General features: G+C 35.0%; 1 pseudogene; it reads right to left on the reverse strand.

Moving 5' to 3' along the window:
• Positions 1-9,261: 9,261 nt before the first annotated feature.
• Positions 9,262-10,221, reverse strand: LOC123248070 (annotated as a pseudogene).
• Positions 10,222-19,699: the final 9,478 nt, after the last annotated feature.

A 19,699-nucleotide genomic window follows, 5' to 3' on the forward strand; every position in this document is an offset into this window, starting at 1 on the left:
ACCTCATATTATATTCTTGTCACAAATGCATAGTCTGGTTTCATATTTCATGTTGTTTTGGTAGTTCATTTGTTTTAATCATATTCAACTCTTTGTGACCCAATTAGTGTTCTTGGAAAAGTTACTGGACTAGTTTGCTATTTCCTTCTCCAACTCCTTCTATATATGAGGAAACAGATAAATAGGGTTAAATAACTTGTCCAGGAAAAAATACATAATTAGGGTCTGGGACTATATATGATCTCAGGAATATCATCCTTCCTGACTCCAAGGTCAGCATTCTATCCACTGTGCTATGCTATCTAACTGCCCTACCAACTAGTTACTCCAGATCTCATACCTACTTTTTATCTAACTACAAAATTTACTGATATTGTAATAATTATTCTCTGTTCCCTCTTGATTGAAGAACAGCTTTTATATGTTTCAGTTTTCTTGTTAGGGTTCTTGTGCTGCTCAGGGGATTGGGGTGTCTCCTCTCTACCACTGGTTTAATCTAATGAACCTTTCACAAGAAGGATAGAAGAGGTCATGCTGGAGTTCCACTTTGTCTCCTTTATTTCCTGATATTGCTTTGAAATATTGAAATGAAACTGAATATATAACCATACCTAAGGATATCCCTTCTCTTCAGAGATGCAAATTCAATATGGCCCCAGGTGAGTAGTGCCCATGGTGTTGTAATAAGGGAGACAAAGGGAGGATAGATCTTTTAATAACTACCCTGTCAGTGGTAAGCAGTACATCAGCTCCTGTAATCACATCAATCTTTTGAGCATTTCAAATAAGGAGAAACAGAGTGAGTCAAATTTCTTTAATATCAGATGATGTGCCTTTGGGCTCTAAGTCCTATGATATTATGGATTTCATGCTAGAGGGGATTTAGAGTTAATCATTTTCCACTCTCTCAATATAAAAATGAGGAATCTAAAGAAGCTAATTTATTTATGCAATGAGAACTGCTAATAAATGTTAGAGTGGAAATTTGAACCTAGAACTTCTTGATTCCAAGTCTAGCACTCTCTCCATTGCATCATCCTATCTCTCAGGAAATTTATGCTTGCTATTTTTAATTATATATTTCTCCTTTTTCTTCTGGGGCAAACGGCCAAGCCTGGTGAGTCTGAATTAAATGATATGTTCTGCATCCTGGATTTCTGTGAAAGGAAACATGTTTATAATCCAGAAAAATAGCATAGAAGAAGTAAATGCTAGAAATTTATTCATAAGGTGACTATACGTGACAGACCTAGAGGCTAGTATAAAATATTTTGCCAACCCAGGGTATAAGCAAAGGGAAAAATGATTTTAGCCACTTACTACTTCAATACAGCTTTTAAAAATTAAAAGGTTACTATAATTGGGGCTAGAATGGTGTTTCTTGGTGTAAGGTATTCCTAGTTAAGAAATTCCCTCTATCCATACAAACTATGGCCTTTTCTGCAATTTCCAACATTAATGTTTACTCACAACAAGAGGTTTAAAAAGCTCAGTCATAAAAGTATGATATAGACAAAACTTGAAGCCAGTTCTTTAGATTCCAAGGCTAGTAGTCTATTCATTGATAGTTCATCTCTACTGATGTGTCATGGTGGAGCTAACTGGAACAGGATCCACTGTCAAAAGGACCCAAAATGAAAGTCAAGTTAATTGAATAAGAAATCTGTATCAGCTCTCTAGCCTAGGGCTGTAACTGTGAAAATTGAGATCTGTGGAAGAAGCAAAATCCAAAGTCAACAATACAAGAATGAAGAATCAGATTTGCTAAGATCACCTGCAGATGTTGTTCCCAGTACTCCCCTAGAAGTTCACTTCAACAAGGAATCTTCTCAAATTGAAGAATTTGTTCAAAAGATGTAATTACTTCCTTCTTCAATCCATCTTCCCTCCAACTGACAAGGTGGTTAAGATAAAGCATAGACTTGACCGAAATATTGCTTTGCTCAGTAAACTACACGGACTTTGTTTTACCTGTAGGATCAAATACAAATTCTTTTCACAACTTCGCTCTATCCTATCTGATGCAATACTATCCTTCAGACACAGTACAGTCCAGTCAAATGAACTCTTACTATTCTTCATACAAAGCATTCCATCAAAATCTGGTCACTGACACTTACAAACTATAACCCTTGCAAAATCACTTAAACTGCCTCAATTTGCTCAGATATGAAATGGGAATAATAACTTCACAAAGTCATTGTGCTGATCAAATGAAATAGTACTAATAATGTACTTATCATAGTAGGCACATAGTTGATATTTAATAAATGTTTATTTACTTCCTTTCTTCCTTCCCATCTCTGTGTCTTTGCAAAAACTACCCCACATGAATGGAATGCACTCACTTTTGCCACCAAATCCTAACAGTTTCTTTCTAAACCTAGCTGACATATCATTTTCCTGATTCCCCTATGCTCAAATCCTACCAATATCCACTGACTACATTGCATTATTATGTGTTTAATTATATATTTATATATATTGCATTTCCTGATAGACTATTGTTCCCAATACTCCCTATGTTCAAATCCTGCCAATGCCCACCCTGTTAATTATAAATTTATATATTGCATTTCCTGGTAGAATGTAACCTTGCGAGGAGGGAATTTTTACATTTTTTGTCTTTATTTCCCACAAACTTAGGATATTATTTGGAAAATAATAGGAACTTAGTAAATGAAGACTGATTGTCTACTCTTTCCAGTTCACTGTTGGTCGTAGAGGACTTTTTTGTTTGTTTTTAATAATGAAGACTATAAGCTAATTGGTTAAAATTGTTTTTAGGACTTCAAAGAACTTTTCTCACAAAAACCTTATCAATTAGGTTCTAGAAAGATTAATATAACCAACTAATAGATAATCAAATTGATGTTTTCAAAGGTGAAGTGACTATATGCACACTGTCACATGGACAATATGGATAAAAATTGTTTATCCCATGTCCAGAACTCATCTATTTCTTTTTATTGCATTTTTTCCCAATTACACATAGAAAAAAATTAATTTTTAAAAATAACATTCATTTTCTGCCATTTTGCAATCCAAATTCTCTCCCTCCTTCATTATATCCCTTCTCTTCGAGCTGCCAGTTAATATGATATATTATACATTTGTTATTATGTAATATGAATTCCCATATTCCTTACTTTGTAAAAGAAGACACATCGTATGTTCAAAAACAATTCATGATGGAAATAAAAGGCAAAATGTTATGCTTCCATCTGCATTCTGACTCCATCAATTTCTTCTATGGTGATGGTTAGCCTTTTTTCAGCATGACTCTTAGTATTGTTCTGGATTCTTGCATTGATGTTAATGGAGTCATTCACAGTTGATCATTGTACAATATTAATCTTATTGTGTACCATATTTTCCTAGTTCTTTTCACTTCACTTTGTCTTACTTCATGTAAGTCTTTCTACATTTTTATGAAATTATCTTGTGTGTCATTTCTTATGATGCAAAAGTATTCCACACTTTGTTTAGCCATTCCCCAATTCATGAACATCCCCTAGATTTCTAACTCTTTGCCACCACAAAAAATGCTGCTATAAATATTTCTGTACAAGTACATCTTTTTCCCTTTTCTTTTATCTCTTTTGGATATAGGTTTAGTAGCAGTATCTGCTGGAACAATGAATATGCAGTTTTGTGGGTGTGATATTAGATTGCTCTCCAAGAGTTAAACCAGCTCATAGCTAAAATAACACTGCATTATAATCTCAGTTTTCCCTCATCACCTTAAACATTCATCAGTTTCCACTTTTGTCATATTAGTGAGGTTGTACGTCATGATTTTGTAATGTTCATTTCTCTAATTAAAAGTGTTTTAGAGCATCTTTTCAGGTAATTATAAATAATTTTAATTTTTTTCTCTGAAAACTTCCTGGTCATATCCTTGACAATTTATCACTTAGGGAATTAATGTCCTGTACTCTTGCACTATAACAAACTTCCTGTCCTATCTAATATATTTCTTGTAGGATACACACACAAATATTTGCTATCCAAATTGTAACAAGATTGATAGATCATGGGATCAAAACCTCTTTTTCCCTTCCTCCTTCCCCCAGAACCTTCCCAAGCCTGGGACAGAAACTGGCACAATAGTAAAACCTGACAAGACACCAAGATTTCCCTGTCAGGCCTAGACAAATGACCTCCCACATCACTAACCCTATAAAAATTGCCCCCTTTTCCACCCAGGAGCAGACCTCTAGCCATCTGTGGGTTTGTGGGCTCCCCCTTTGCTTTCCCTTCCTCCTCCCTTCCTTTCCTTTCACACAATAAAACTTCACTATGTTACTCAACTCTGTGTGACCTTTGCCTAGGGTTGGAACCTCATAAGCCAGGTCTGACAAAGATATTTAGGGAAGATAAATATTTTTAAAGCACCTAATATATGCCAGGCACCATGTTAAGCCCTTTACCAATATTATCTTATTAGATCTTTAAAAGAGCCCTGTGAGGTAGGTGTCCTTAATATTGCCATTTTATAATTTAGGAAACTGAGGCAAACAGAGTTTACATGGCTTGCTAAGGGTTATATAACTGGTAGATATCTGAAGCAAAATTTGAGCTCAGGTCTTCATGGATTCAGACACCTAAGTGATGCAGTGGAATGAGTGCTAGGACTTAGTCCAAATCCAGCTCATACACTTACTAGCTGTTTAACCCTAGAAAAGTCACTTAATCCTTTTTTGTCTCAGTTTCTTCCTTTTTAAAAATGAGGTGGAGAGGAAAATGACAAACTATTCCAGTGTTTTTACCAAGAAAACCCTAAATGGGATAATGATGTGTTGGAAGAAATTGAAAAAACTAAACAACTTTCTGCCTTTAGACTCAGATTCCTATCCACTGTGCCATCTAGTTGTATCTAATAGTTTTAATAATGATTTTAGTTGTAACTTTTATAAACTGAAAGAAAGAACATAGAAGTTGTAGGTTATGTAATACTAGAGGAAGGAATAATAATATTTTACTGTAATTTTCAGGAAAGAGGATAACAAATTGAGCAAAGGGCTATACTTTTTCATATTATGGCCCTGAATTTATAGAGATTCTCTTTTAAAATATAAATTCAAGTGAGAAAAAACAGAAATCTTGAGTCTGTATCTGTCTTTAATATTGAAATATGAATTCATTTCTGATTACTCTGACACTGAACCATGCCTTAAGGAAAAAAAGGTGCAGGAAATATGATGTGATATTAGCAATTAGAAGAGATCTATAGTGAATAGCAATAGCTAAGTGAGATCATAGATATTGCAAAGGGAGTTACAAAGGCTAAAGAAGAAACTGAAGGAAAGAGAAAGACATGATGGAAGAGTTCTTAAAACAAAACAAAACAAAAAGCATGGACTAATTTAAAATTCAACCACCCTGGTCCTGGTAATAGTTATCATTCTAGAAGTTATTGTAGGCAGTTACTTGTGAGATAATAATTGTAGGTTACTTAGCCCAATGTCTGACACATAGTAACTACTATGTGAATATTAGTTGATATTATTATTATTTTTATATTATTCATTTGCTATTTTATTTTATTTTAATTTTGAATATTTTCGCATAGCTACATGTTTCATGTCCTTTCTCTTTCCTTCAAACCTCCCTAACCCACCTTAGCCAATGCACAATTCCACTAGGTTTTACATGTATCATTGATTAAGACCAAATTCCATATTATTGATAGTTGGACTAGGGTTATCATTTAGTGTCTACAGTTGATATTATTATTAAAGGTTCATTAGGGTTGTGCAAGCAGGCTCAGGGGTTTGAGAGCCAGACCTAGGGATGGGATATCCTGGGTTCAGATCTATCCTTGGCCACTGGCTAGTTGTGTGACCCTGGGCAAGTCACTTAATCCCCATTCCATAGAACATCTTGCTCTTCTGTCTTAGAACCAATAGAGAGTAGAAGGTAAGAGGTTTTTTTTGTGAATAAATCTTGGAATTGGTCAATCTAGGGAAAAAAATCTCAGCTTTCCATTTATCAACTGTAACACTGGCCAATAAGTTGATTTTTCTGAGCAATTTTTTTCAGCTGTATATCTGGACAATATAATTAAGCTTATCTCACAGAAATTTTGTCAGTATAAAATGAAATGAGGAAAGTAAAGAGCTACTGTTTTCATTTCTAGTTAAAATTTAGATGAATAAAATATTTGAAGAATGATTAAAATTCTATCCCATGTATATAAAAATTCTTATATTAAACAACATACAATAAAAATTTTTTGATTATTAACTTTAAAGCAAAGAATCAACCAATTTGAAAGAAAAATGCACAGTTGGACCTAATTTGTTTCAAGTGACATATTTCCTCAGCAAATACTTTAGGCCCTTTTCTAGAGACCTGTACCTTATAATACACATTCACTAGGTAGCCTGAAAGAAAGAACCTAAAATGCCGAACTTATACTCAACACTGCTGCAAAGAAAGTAAATGAAAGGAAATGTTTTTAATGGCAATATATTACTAATAATTTACCTAAAACTGTCATTTTCATGTAAATATGTAATGAAAGTTTTATGATATTTTCAAATGTAAATGTATTACTTCCCTTTGAGGGGTCAATTTTTCTCTGAAAAAAATTACAGTAATAGCAGTAGTGAAATTCTAATTTAATGAGGGCCAGCAGTAGCAACATAGGATTTCAGACTTAGCCATTCAGTAAAGCAAATATATTCTAAAATATTGTAATATACCATAATTTTCTTCCTTTAGTTAATATATTTATAATTACTACAAGATAATTTTCTTGTCAAGATTTATATTACATTTGTGGTAACAACTCTAAACAGAATCAGAAAATTCACTTATCAGGGTCTATTGTAAGTCTATTGTTGTTTGTACTTTGATTTCAAAAAGGACCAATGACAGGCCTTCATGTATCTACTTGGATGTGAATTGGATTTAAGAAAGGCAGAGTTACACCAAGTCATGAACGTGACTGTCTTTTTCAGTCATTGAGGTCTTATGGCAAGACTATAAGTCAGAATGAATGATGACAGCCTTGGATGCAGTAGATGATTTTGGTGACTTTGATGTCCTGCTTCATCTGTCTTTATGATTGTTAAAACAGATTGTTCACATCTCTCCATTCTGCCAGAGAAAGTTTTTAGAAGGTTTGGGTAGACATCTGATGGATTTGAAATCTCATCCTAGTTTATCCCATTTGTTTTGAGTGTGGAAGCTGCACATTCTACAGTTTCTGTTAGGAAGTCCTAGAAGAAGAGGTATTTTGAAGACATTCAAATGGCTGTCAAGAACTGGTTGTTAAATTTTCATTAAGTGCCTTTATACCTCAGAAATTGAGAAATGTTTTAAATCAGGAACTGATTGTTTTGTGAACTGTCTATACTTAAGGATGTGATGAAGAAAAAAATTAACAATGCAGATAAAACTTTTAAAATATGTTGTAGGCACAATTTTGAGGGAGTGAGCCAGTTGGTAAACATTTATTAGGCCAACCCTACACCGAATGAGGTAATGGTTCAATGTGTCTATCCTTTCATACTACAATGGTTCTATGTCTTTTTTTTTTGTTACACAAGAGTCACTGATCCTGCTTTATTCATTCAAAGTTAAATCCAACATTTGTTACAGCTCTTTCTTCAAATTCTAAAATGCTTTGTGGAACCTCAAACTTGGATTCTACCTGTTGTTTTCAAATTGCAGTCAAGAATTTCAAATAAAAAATAACTTGTGAGTAAAATTGGAAACAGTGCAGATACAAAAACAGTAAAATCCAAATAAAAACTTTTGTCAAGTTCAAAAACGAGTAGACTCACAGCAGCTGTCACCTTGGGCTACCTAGAGTCTAGATACCGTGGTTATATGCCAGTCAAACAAACCCATCTACCCATTAACTCTTAGCCAAGTATACTTTTGCTCTTGGCTCAAACAAACTTTAAAATTAAGGATCACAGTGATTTAAAAATAAAGCCAACATAGTCTCATATAGAACACATGCACGATAACTTGCTTAGGTGGCTTTCCAAGACCTCAGGGCACGAAAGGTAGAGAGAGAAAATTGGGAGTGTGTCTTTCTTTACAATGAGTTTGTGTCAGACCACTATTAATGTGGCCAATGAGGACAGGCACACATAAGTTATATTTCATCTGTTCCTCTTGGTTCTCAGAGGTAGAACAATCACTTTATAATCAAATCCACTTGAGGTGGCACAGCACATTCATTTTCTACTTTAGAAACCTGGGATGCTAGTTATAGACTTGCTGGCAACAGTCTCTCTCCTCTCATGGGTACTCTGCTTTCAAAGTATACAAAAACAATTGTTCACAATGGGGCTTTTCAGAATACTGACTACAAGCTGAGGGGAAAAATCCCTTCTCTTAACATCAGAGTCTAGACACTGTCTAATGTGAAATAGGTACATTGCTTTCACATTGACCTAGCATCCCAGGGATGCCATGTTGAGTCTTAAGAGTTAAAGTAGTAGCAAAAAGTTCAGTATTGCTAAGACAACCTCAAGATGCCAGGAAGAGAGAACTCTAAAGGATCAGGGTGTTAACCAGCTTATCCTTCCATTTTCCACATGATAGTTGGAGGACACATGCATGAGGTGGAAGTGAGGTAGAAAGTAAACAATTCTCACATCTTAAAAAAGAGATTTCAAACCAATACGACCACCCCACACAGACTGGGAATATCTGCTAATAGCTATACCTGGACTTCAAACTCTTCCCATCCCTTTCACATACTCCTCTGCCCATGTGGGTCGGTCCTTCTCTTGAGGAGTTGAGAAGGTGCATCTTGGAAATCTATACTAAAGCTCCAGGCCTCAATATTAGGAATCTACAGAGATATTTAGTCAGAGCCTGCACATGGTCATAGTAAATGGTTTTCACTGCATTTCTCAGTTATGGTTTTGTTTTTTGTTTGTTTATGTATATAAAAAGGAAACTGAAGGACAAGCCAACATAAAAGAATCACTGTTAGAACAACTGCAATTTATCTTGTGTTTTACAGGAGTCTAGGAACGGTTTTTAAAAAGTACCTCCTATTTTCCCCATCACGTTTCTCTGACAGTTGCTGAAATATTCATTGAACATGAGAACAGATTGAGGATCTGCATCTTGCAAAGGTTTCATAGACCAACCAACCCAATGCCAAATGAGAAGTTGGCAGCTTTTTTATCTTACTTTTAATACAAAGGTAAATCCACTCAGATCGTAAACCTGTCTAGCCACACGTCCAAAACACTTTTCAAAATTCAGTGTCCTTTAGCAAATTAGTTAGCTTTGGGACAGAGCTGTGAATGCCTGGAATCCAGTTTTTAAACTGCCAATCAAGCAGCGATAATGGTAGGTCTCACACTGTAAGAATAGTCATGTATCCTTCTGCAGGATTGTGTCCGGTGACCGACCTGTATGGCAGGTGACATACTCCTTAATATATCTTCTCAAAATATTTTCTGTTTCTGTTGAAATCTTCCTTTGATTACAAGTTGATTATTACCAGCTATGGAACCACTTGTACCCAAACAGCCAGTAAAAATGCCAGGAGATGATGGGCTATTGATGTAATACCTTACAGATAGCTGTGAAGTTGATGAAGGAAGTTTTCTAGGTTCCTACTCTAACAACCTGTGGAGTTTTGAAGACAGATTTTCTTTTTTCTCCAGCTACCATATCTGGATTCTTTTCTTACATTATGTTGAATACTCAATTCAGCAACTCATCATAAATATAGTCTTTTTCTGAGCCTGCCCATGGAGGACCAGTCTGATTGTTGAAGGAGATTCCATCATCCTTTTTGCTTTCTTCATCTTTCTCTAGGATTTCATCTTCATCTGGGAACTTGACATTCTTCTTTTTCTTCTTTTTGTTGCCAAGCATACTATCAAGGTCATCATCTGTTTCTTCTGGTTCTTACACATCACTTACACATAATTGATCTTGAGGTCCTTAAGCCCTTTTTCAGCTTCATCAATATCAAATATCATTTTTGTTTTTTTTCTTTTTCTTCTGTTTGAAAAAGTTTGTCATCCAGGCCATCAGAAGCATCTTCCTACCATCCTCTTCATCAGCTTCTACATCTTTGTCCTCTGTTGGCTCTGGTTGAGTTTCCTTTGTTTCTGAGGGTTGTGTTCCTTCTGTCTGTGCATCTTTTTTTTCATCCAGCATAAAAGGCTTCTTCTTCTGTCTCTTCTTCTTGCTCATAGTAGGATCAAAAGTCATCTCACTCCCAGACATGGCTGCAGCTCAAGAAGATTCTGTGAAAACAGAGGGTTTGATGGCCCAGTTGCCACTTCAGGCCCTAATCTGGCAATGCCACTGTTGTTCCTGAGGCTCTGAGCACCATACTCACCTCTATGTCCTTATTGATGTAATTAATCCCCAAACTTGTATCGTAACAACCAATCTGATCTTTCTCATGTTGCATCTTGACAATGATGTTTTTTAAACCCCTGCCTTCTGTCATAGAATCAGTACTAAGTATTGATTCCAAGGCAGAAGAGCAGTAATGGCTAGGCAATTGGGATTGAGTGACTTGTCCTGAGTCACATAGCTAGGAAGTGTCTGAAGACAAATTTGAACCTAGGATTTCCCTTCTCTTGGTCTGGGTCTTTATCCATTAAAAAACCTCCTCTCTCCCTCTTGACCACTGTTTGATAGACCCTTTTTTGACCACCTACCCAACATCCTGGAGATCATTTTTTTACTATCTCACATATGTCAGTGCCATACTACGGATTATTTCTTAATCTTCTTACATTTCCAACCCTTATTGATTTTAACACCAAGAAGTGTACAAATAACAAAAATCTAAGCATCTAATCTTTCTGTTATAAAATTACCTAGTCCTACAATTGGAAGGAATCTTGTATCATTTGTATCAACAAATACCTTACCAGAAGGCACCTTTTTGACATCTATAAGTGGTTCCCAAACATTTGACTGAAAACATTTAGGGAAAGAAGAACACAATACTTTCTAAACATCCTATTCTGCTTAATTATTATATTTACTGGAATTTTTTTGGTAACTTCCACAGACAGAACCAAATCATTTTGCTGGAAGCCATCGAGGCTGTGAGGTTAGCATGGCTACTCACAAGCTCTGACAATCCAGCATGGCAGGTTGTCAGGATGATGGAAATTCCACACTCAGTTTCCCCTTTGTGACTCTTTTTGCAGTGACATTCATTTGTATTGAAATTATCGCAATCAATATCCTTTTCCAGCTCAAAGGAGACATAGAAAAACAGTATAGGCTCAAGGCAAGAACAATCACACTCACAGACTACACAATATCCCAAAATAAACAGCTGTACAACCCCCTAGAGTATAGAAATTTCCCCTAGAATCAGCCCAGCAGAAAACCAGCAGTTAATGAGTTAATACAAGTTTCTAAAGTTCCCAGCAAGAAAATACCTGACCTGGGTTTGCTTCCAAACTCCTACAGACCAAAGAAACAGTGAAACACAAATTAAGGCAATGACAAATTATCACAGAATCACCCTACCAGAACTGTATTCTTAGTGATCCTATAGCAGAAAGAACATCATGGGAACAAAACTTGGACCAGACTGATATTATTGTATCTTATTATATGTAACCAACTACCATAACCATTTCCTTTATTTATGATGAGAATGAAGAATATAACGTAAATATATACATGATTTAATTAGTCAAAAAAATTAACTATTATGCTTAGCTAGGAACTGATGTACTTGTACCTTACGCATGGCTGAAAATAAGTTCCAACTAAGCCAGCCCGTAATGAATAATTGTTGACAGCTTACTTCTTTGTTTAACCACAGTAAGATAATTAGTAAATGCTAATCTTGTGATGTTTCAAAAGTTAATATGTGATTTTGAAACTATGGGAAAATCAAAACCTGTATGAGATCATAAAGAAAAAGGGAATAAAAATGAAAATCAGCAGATGGCATGAGAAGGAACAGCCTCTGCAATTTGACTTGCACTCTGGCTTGTTTTTATTTCATTCTTCTCCACTCCATCCTACCTCCAGAGACCCAACCAAGCGAAGAGCAGGCACTTTGCATCATTTTTATACAACTTTCCCAAATTGTCCCAAATTTTGCTTCCTGGAGAATGAAAAACAAATATAAATATCACTCTTCTGTATGACAAACCTAAATATTTGGAAAAAAAATACTTTTTGTATGGGGAAATGACCCAAAGACAGCGAAAAGTGGTGGCACAACAATAAATATTTTTCAAAATATGATCATCATCATTTTGAGGGTGTGCTATATTTATATTGGTCTGGGGACATCCCATAAGGAGCTTCCTCTGTCCGTATGGATCATTGATGTCTCTAAATATAGGGTTTCATCAAACTGGTGTTATGATGATCTCCGATTGCCTATGGCTCTTGAGTATTGAAGTGATGTGTCCAGAGTCACACAGGAAGTATGTATAATAGATTTGAATCCAGTTGTTTCTGAAGATAACACTCTATTAAACACAACAGTTTAATTCATTACCATTAATCTATTGGTGGGCATTGCAACTCCAAGATAAGTTTCTACACATTTAGATTTCTTTTGACCCCAGCTATCTGAATAAAGGGAAACTAAAAAATGAGAAGTTCCTTCATGTGGATCAAGAACAAGAACAAATGAAGGAGAGACCCTTGATCCATTCAGGTAATCTAGGATATTCTATAGCTGTTGACTTTGCATTAATCAGAATACACTAATTTTATAAAATATTTATATAGTGCACTATAGAACTATTTACATCTGTTGGTCTATTTTCCAAAATTACTTTGTATCCATTTTGGATATATTTTATATACAATTTATGTGCACAAATGTTTGTATTAATTTTGAAGATATTTTAGATATAATCATGCATGCACATGATTCTACATGCCTCCCCTGTTAGAATATAAATTCATCGAGGACAAGAATTATTTCATGTTTTCCTTTGTATCCCCATCACATAGCACAGTGCTTGACCCATGATAGGTATTAAATTAATGCATATTGAATGATTTATTAATGCACTTAAGTCTTTCAGTAAATTAAGGATACTGACATCTTGAGAATTTAAATAATTTGCTCAATATCATATTGGTAGCAAATGACAAAAACCAGGATTCAAACAAGTTTCCTGATTGTGCCTTCAGTTTTGTTTGTTTATTTGCTCTCCCAATATACTTCAATCAGCTCTGGTCAATGTAGGTGGTGGAGGGCTTTGGGTTAGTCTGGTTTTTGCATGCTATGTTACTGAATCAGATATCTGAGAATAAGTTCTGAACATATTTAAACTAACAAATCCTTAATTGAAAGCAAAGAGTTGCTAAATGGAGCATAGACGAACAAGAGACAGTTCATTTGTTAAGGAAGACTGATCATGGGCATGTTTGTAACTGAAACAAGTAACCTTCTTTAAAGAGATTTTTTTTGGCATAACTATTTTGCATTTCACTTTTCTGAGATTAATGCATTGATATCAAGGTGTCCATCATATTCTTTTTACTAATAACTCCACCATCTCAAATACTCATTCTGTTTTCAGTTTTAAAAAAGGGGGAGGAGGGACCCAGATAAGGCTGGAAAGTTAAGAGGTGGGTCTCCAGCTTTGAAAACCTAACGTCAGAGGACAGGAACTAGAAAATATATCAAGAGCTGCCAAAGATTTAATGGTGTAAATCATGGAATTGACAAGTATAATGTACTTTATTCTCTCAAATTTGCAAAACTTGGTCAAGCACAAGGCAATCTTGAAAGCAACTATTATGTGGTTCCCCCTAATGTAGAAAGTGACTAATAGCTTTCTTGAAATATGTCAGGATACATTATTTTTCAAAAGGATCTAATTGTATTTATTCAACCTAATATTAAAGACTTTACACACTTGGCATTATAGAACATAATAGTCCTTAAATTAAAGATTCATATATGCCTTCTCTTATATAGAACACAAGTGCACAAACAAGTATTTCTGTTATAGTTAGTAGAAAGTACAAGTCCTCTGACTTGAAACAAATGAGAAACTTGGTTTAAGGCTAGCTTTATGACTTACTATGTGTCCTTGGGCAAATCACTAAAAAGTAAAGAAGTCATCAAATTAACCTGAGTTAATTCCTGTGACTCAATAAAAAGAACAAATCAAGGGGAAACTCTTGATACATTAAACTTTGTTTTTCTCTGCCTCTCAGAAGACTACTAACAAACTCATAGGGTTTTGTGAGCATAAAGTACTGTTATTTAATGTTAATTAATATTAAATGACATACTAATTTTAGAATTGGTTCACCCCCAAAATTTACATGTATAAATAATTATGAAATATGAAAAACACCTTAAGAATAATTTAGTCCAACTCTCTTATTTATTGAAAAAGAAAACTAAACATCAAAGAATTCAAATGATTTGCCAAGGTCACAAAACTTATTATACACAGAACAAAAACTGGATAATCTAGGTCTTGTGACATAACCTAACATTCTTTCCATTACACTGCATAGAATATGCATGTACACTTAAAATATGATTATAGTATATAAACGCATCATCCCAAGTTTACATTCTATAAATTTACATGTTAACAAATAGGAGTACCTTTATATTGTTTGCATTCTATAACAAATGAGTGCCTTAATATAACTAATTTAATTTAAATATATTATCAGAAGTCCATGAACACTTCAGTCAGCCCATGCTCTTTGGTCAAGCAGAATTCTATTAAATCTTCACAGGATATAGCCAACACTTGAATGTCTACCTATTGATTTTTAGGATTTATTAAATACTTATGCAAGATTTGGGATGCCCATTTGTTATTGATGGCTATTTTTATACTACATGACTGGCTTACCTCCTTTTCCAGTCATTTCTGTCTTTGATTATTAAAGCTACTTTTTGCTAAAAAGTCATTGTTGATAACATGCTCTATTCTACCTGTACTATCTGTGTTTATATATGCACATGCCTCTTTCTGTGCAATTAAACATGTGTATATTATATATACATATGTGAACACTCACATGTATATCAACATGTAGATTTATATGTAAACTCACTCCACTTTTCATTTGCTGCTCTGCCTGATTTCTATTCCACAGAATGAGATTGCTACTCTACCCTCTGGAATAAGTTTATCACTTCTAATCTCCTCAATATGTTCCAAACTTGAGCCTAGAATGACACCGTCTTTTTCAGCCTCTTCTCCCCTCTGATTCTATTCCCAAAGTTTCCCTGATAGAGGGTAGATACTGGAATTCAGATCACTCTGAACAAGATATCCCCCTATCTCCCTATTCAGGGTATCTCCAGGTATCCTTCCCCCACCCCACTTTTCTTTCTTCTCTCATTTTGTGTGTTGTTTTCCCTCCATGAAAAAATAAGCTCTCTAAGGGTAGAGAATCTTTCTTTTAAAGAATTATATCTCAAGTGCTCTTCACAGAGCTTGGCACATAGTAGGCACTTAATAAATTTTTATTAAATGCATATGCATATTCATATAGTACAAATATGTTACTAAATATCAATATTTCAGTCATGCACAAAAGAAATTGAAATAAAAAGGGATATGGAGCATACCAGTATGTTATGATATATTATCAGCTATGACTTGCCTGTGAGAAGTGGTGCTAAAATCAGCAAGGACATGGATGATTGGCCAAGACATTTGACCAGTCATATAAAAAGAGTAACCATACTAATCCCTCTGGACTTCTTGCCAGCACCTTCTCCTGGGTTATAGAAATAACACTATTGGACTAAATTCATAGCATTTTAGCCCATCTGTTATCATCAATGCGTATCCCATGGATTATTAAACAGTAGACTCAGTTCCTGTTGAAGGGATTTTATTCAAAAAGGTATAGCAAGAACAGTATGAATATACCACCTTCCCTCCTGTAAACCTGAGGAATACTTTTCAAATTACATATAGCCACCATGAGATTAATGGATTCCAATTTGGAACACAATGGTATTACCATCTGCTTTTATACAAGTTCAGGAAAATCATCCCATCTATAGGAATGAACTCCTGCTCATTTCCCTCCACTGCTCAGAAGGACAAGAAGAAAATTCAGTTCACTTTTTTTTCTTCCACCTCTCTGGGGAATTTACTTGCATTGTGTTCCACATAGAATTTGGTGATAAGAAATACCCTTCAAACATTGAAATTCCAGAAATATGGTGATTATATATAATGTCTGTAACCTGGTTTTCCTGTTCCACCAATTCCCTATGGCAAAAACCCTGGGGTTTCGAGGGAAATTCATCATCTAAAAAAGTGATTCTTAACATTTTTTGTCTGTCAGAACCCTCTTTGGCATTTTGAAAAAGTCTATCAATCCTTCCTAAGAATAAAACTTTTTGATCTCATACTTAATTGAAAGAAATAATAAATTTCAGTTAGAGATGAATGAAAGTAAAGATGTATTTTTCTTATCAGAGTTCCAGTACTCCTTGAAATCTATTTACCTACCCAAGTGCTTAAGAACCTCTGATCCAGAGATGTCAGGAAAATAATAGCAAAGTATTCTGAAAGGTCATAGACTACCTGGTCTTTAATTTCCTCATCTGTAAAATGAGGGATTTAGACTATAGGACTTTTTTTTTTAACTTTTTAAAACCCTTACCTTCCGTCTTGGAGTCAATATTGTGTATTGGCTCCAAGGCAGAAGAGTGGTAAGGGTTGGCAATGGGGGTCAAGTGACTTGCCCAGGGTCACACAGCTGGAAAGTGTCTGAGGCCAGATTTGAACCTGGGACCTTCCGTCTCTAGGGCTGGCTCTCAAACCACTGAGCTACTCAGTTGCCCCCACTATATGACTTTTAAAGTCCCTTGGAATCTAAATCTGTCATCATATAGAAGAAGTGTATACATTATGGTTCTTCTTAGTTAAAATGCTATATTCAAAAGAGGAAAAAGGACTAAGATTTTGGATTGCAGGCAGCTTCATTATGTAAGAGAAATGTGTTTGTTTTCTGAGAATATTTCACAATATCAAGATAAATGAAGTCTGATAATTTCAGGTAGAGTTAATTATAAGATGAATGGAATAATTCATGGCTTCTAATTGCCTAGTCTAAAGGTTTTAAGTTTTGTAGATAATTCAATCCTATAAGGACAAATCAATATTCCCAGAGGAATAGCACAACCCTACTCTGAAGGCTCCTATTAGAGCTACTCTAAGACAGGTGTCTGAATTATTGTAGGTACATTTCTTAAAGATTCTAATATATCTATCCTGTTATCAGGGTTTCCTAGCTATCCGCTCTACCATAAAATGAGCAGTTTTCAAAAATTATTTTTGTTATTGTTGTTTTTTAATTTTTTGAAGAAATTAGTATCTCCTCTTTAGGTTTTGATATTTTACAAGGGGAATCTATTCTCTGAAGAATTCTTCCTTAGTTTCCAAATTATAGCCATGAAGATAATCAATCTGTTAGAGATTCTGTCTCTATAAACACAGAGGAGAGAACTGGGTCAATTAATTTGTGGCATAAATATTTTTCTGCATTATCTTAATCATTAAGGTTTGTGGAGTTTAGTTTTAGAAGCATTAATTACTGAGATGTAGATTCAAGTATCTATATGTAGACATGTCCAATTTTGCTAGAAAGTAATTTGTGAATAAGTTTGCTTTATTTTGAGGACCTAGAGAGATTGGTTAGGACCTGCAACTTCATTGGTGTAGTGTACTCCTTCTACCAATGCAAACTGATAAGCATTTTACAATGTAGACCTTTTGGGAATTACCTAAAGGCACTAAGAGAACTTGTCTTAGGTGGCGTAATATGTACCAAAGGCAAGACCTTAAATTCAGTGTTACTGGCTTAGGGGCCAGCTGGCCACTTGCTACATTAGATTAGAAATAAAGAATACAGTCATTGCCTTTGAGATTTGGACATAAAATCAATGCCTCAAGTGTCTATAGGATTAAAGATTTGGAATTCAAAGGGACTGTAGAAGTCATAGTCCAAATTCCTCATTTTACAGATGAGGAAACCAAAGACCTAAGAAAAAGTGGGGATGAGAGGAGATAGCAAACATTTATTTCGTGCCTAATATATTCTAGGCACCAAGTTAGGTCCTTTACAAATGCCACAACAATCCTGATAGGTATGTGAAATTATCATCATAAGTTTACAATTGTGGAATACAACACAATACAAAGTTTTATCATACTTTTGAGTTGTCTAAATAAATTTCTCTCTTTTCCTTTTCACTCTCTTGATATCACCTGGATGCCAAATCTCATAAATTGAGATAGACAAGCCACCACCAAGGGAAGTTAAGAATCATCAGACAGGAAGCAACAGAGTCAAGAAGATCGTGATACAGTAAAGCAGTTTCCCAGACACTACTCCCCTAGGCAGCCCAGGAAAATTAGGGAACTATGGTTGGTTCCTGAGATGTGATGTGCAAGAATTAATGGGTGGAGAAAAGACTTTATAAGGTTGGCCAAGAAGGAAGTGGGAGTCTTTGGCATTGTGGATGTTCCTGAATAGACCCCTGGTGGAGTGTAGTGAGGAGGCCCATAAGGGAGCCACAGATTAGCCAACTGAGGACCTACTTTTCCCTCTCCTTCCTCCTCCTCCTCCTTTTGATTTAATAAAGTTGTTAACCTGCAACCAGTCCCATAATTTTTAATTCTTACAGAGTATTAGTTTACAAGAGCTTGAGGATGGATTAGAACTCAATTCTTTCTGACTCCTGGCCCAGTGGTCTTATTCACGTCATCACCTAGCAAGATCACACAGGCAGTAAAGTGACAGATTTTTTACTTTAAACTCCAAATCTCTCACCTACAATAGTTCTAATATTTGTCTGTTTTTCTAAACCTGATTTTGCAGAGATGTAGTGATTAGTAAATGTTAAATTAAAAAAGAATAATTATAATAAAATAAATAAGAATAAATTAGTAAAATAAATAAGAAAAATGATTATTATTAGATGATAGATAAAGCATTTATTACACACCTACTATGTGTCAGATATAATACTGGAAATGTAGATAGAAACCAAAAAATAGTCCTTGACATCAAGGAACTTCCATTCTAGCAGGGGAAGACAATATATAGAAGGGATATAAAAGACCTGAAGGAGGAGAGGAGGAATTTAGGAGGTATAGGGTAATCTTAAATGTCATGATTTGTAAGAATTTGTAGGGGTAATAACTGAAAAAGAGGTTCAGAGAAGAACTCACAAATCAGAAGAGACCGTCAGAGTGAAAGTGTTGCCAGCAGAAGGAAGTTCCTAGGGAAGAGATTAAATGGGGCATTATTATGGTCTCTGCTCTATTAGTTTCTTCTCCAGACAGAAGTTACTCTTTTTGGAAGCTATTTCCTTGCACATGGTCCATAATCTTTTTGATAAAAAGAAAAAATTATAGTTCACTATCTAGGCTTTGGAATATCCTTGTGAGCTAGGATTTTAAGAGTTAGAGTTGTAGAGGGTTTGAAAGACCATTCATTACTATTGTTTCATTTTAAAAATGAGAAAACTGAGAATTAGAGAACTTGCCTATTATCACAAAGAGTAGCAGAGCTAGGCCTTGAACCTAGTTTCTCTGATTGTAAAAAGTGATCGCTGGTTTTGTTATAACATTGTCTCTCTAACATACTTAAGGATGGATTGGAAAAGTATCCTCATTTGGGGATATTGAGATAAACTGAATAAATAGCTTCTCAGAAGTGGTTGTTCACCGAGCTGGGACCCTTTAGAATTCTA

Source organism: Gracilinanus agilis, chromosome 1 (assembly GCF_016433145.1).
Source record: "Gracilinanus agilis isolate LMUSP501 chromosome 1, AgileGrace, whole genome shotgun sequence".
NCBI lineage: Eukaryota > Metazoa > Chordata > Mammalia > Didelphimorphia > Didelphidae > Gracilinanus > Gracilinanus agilis.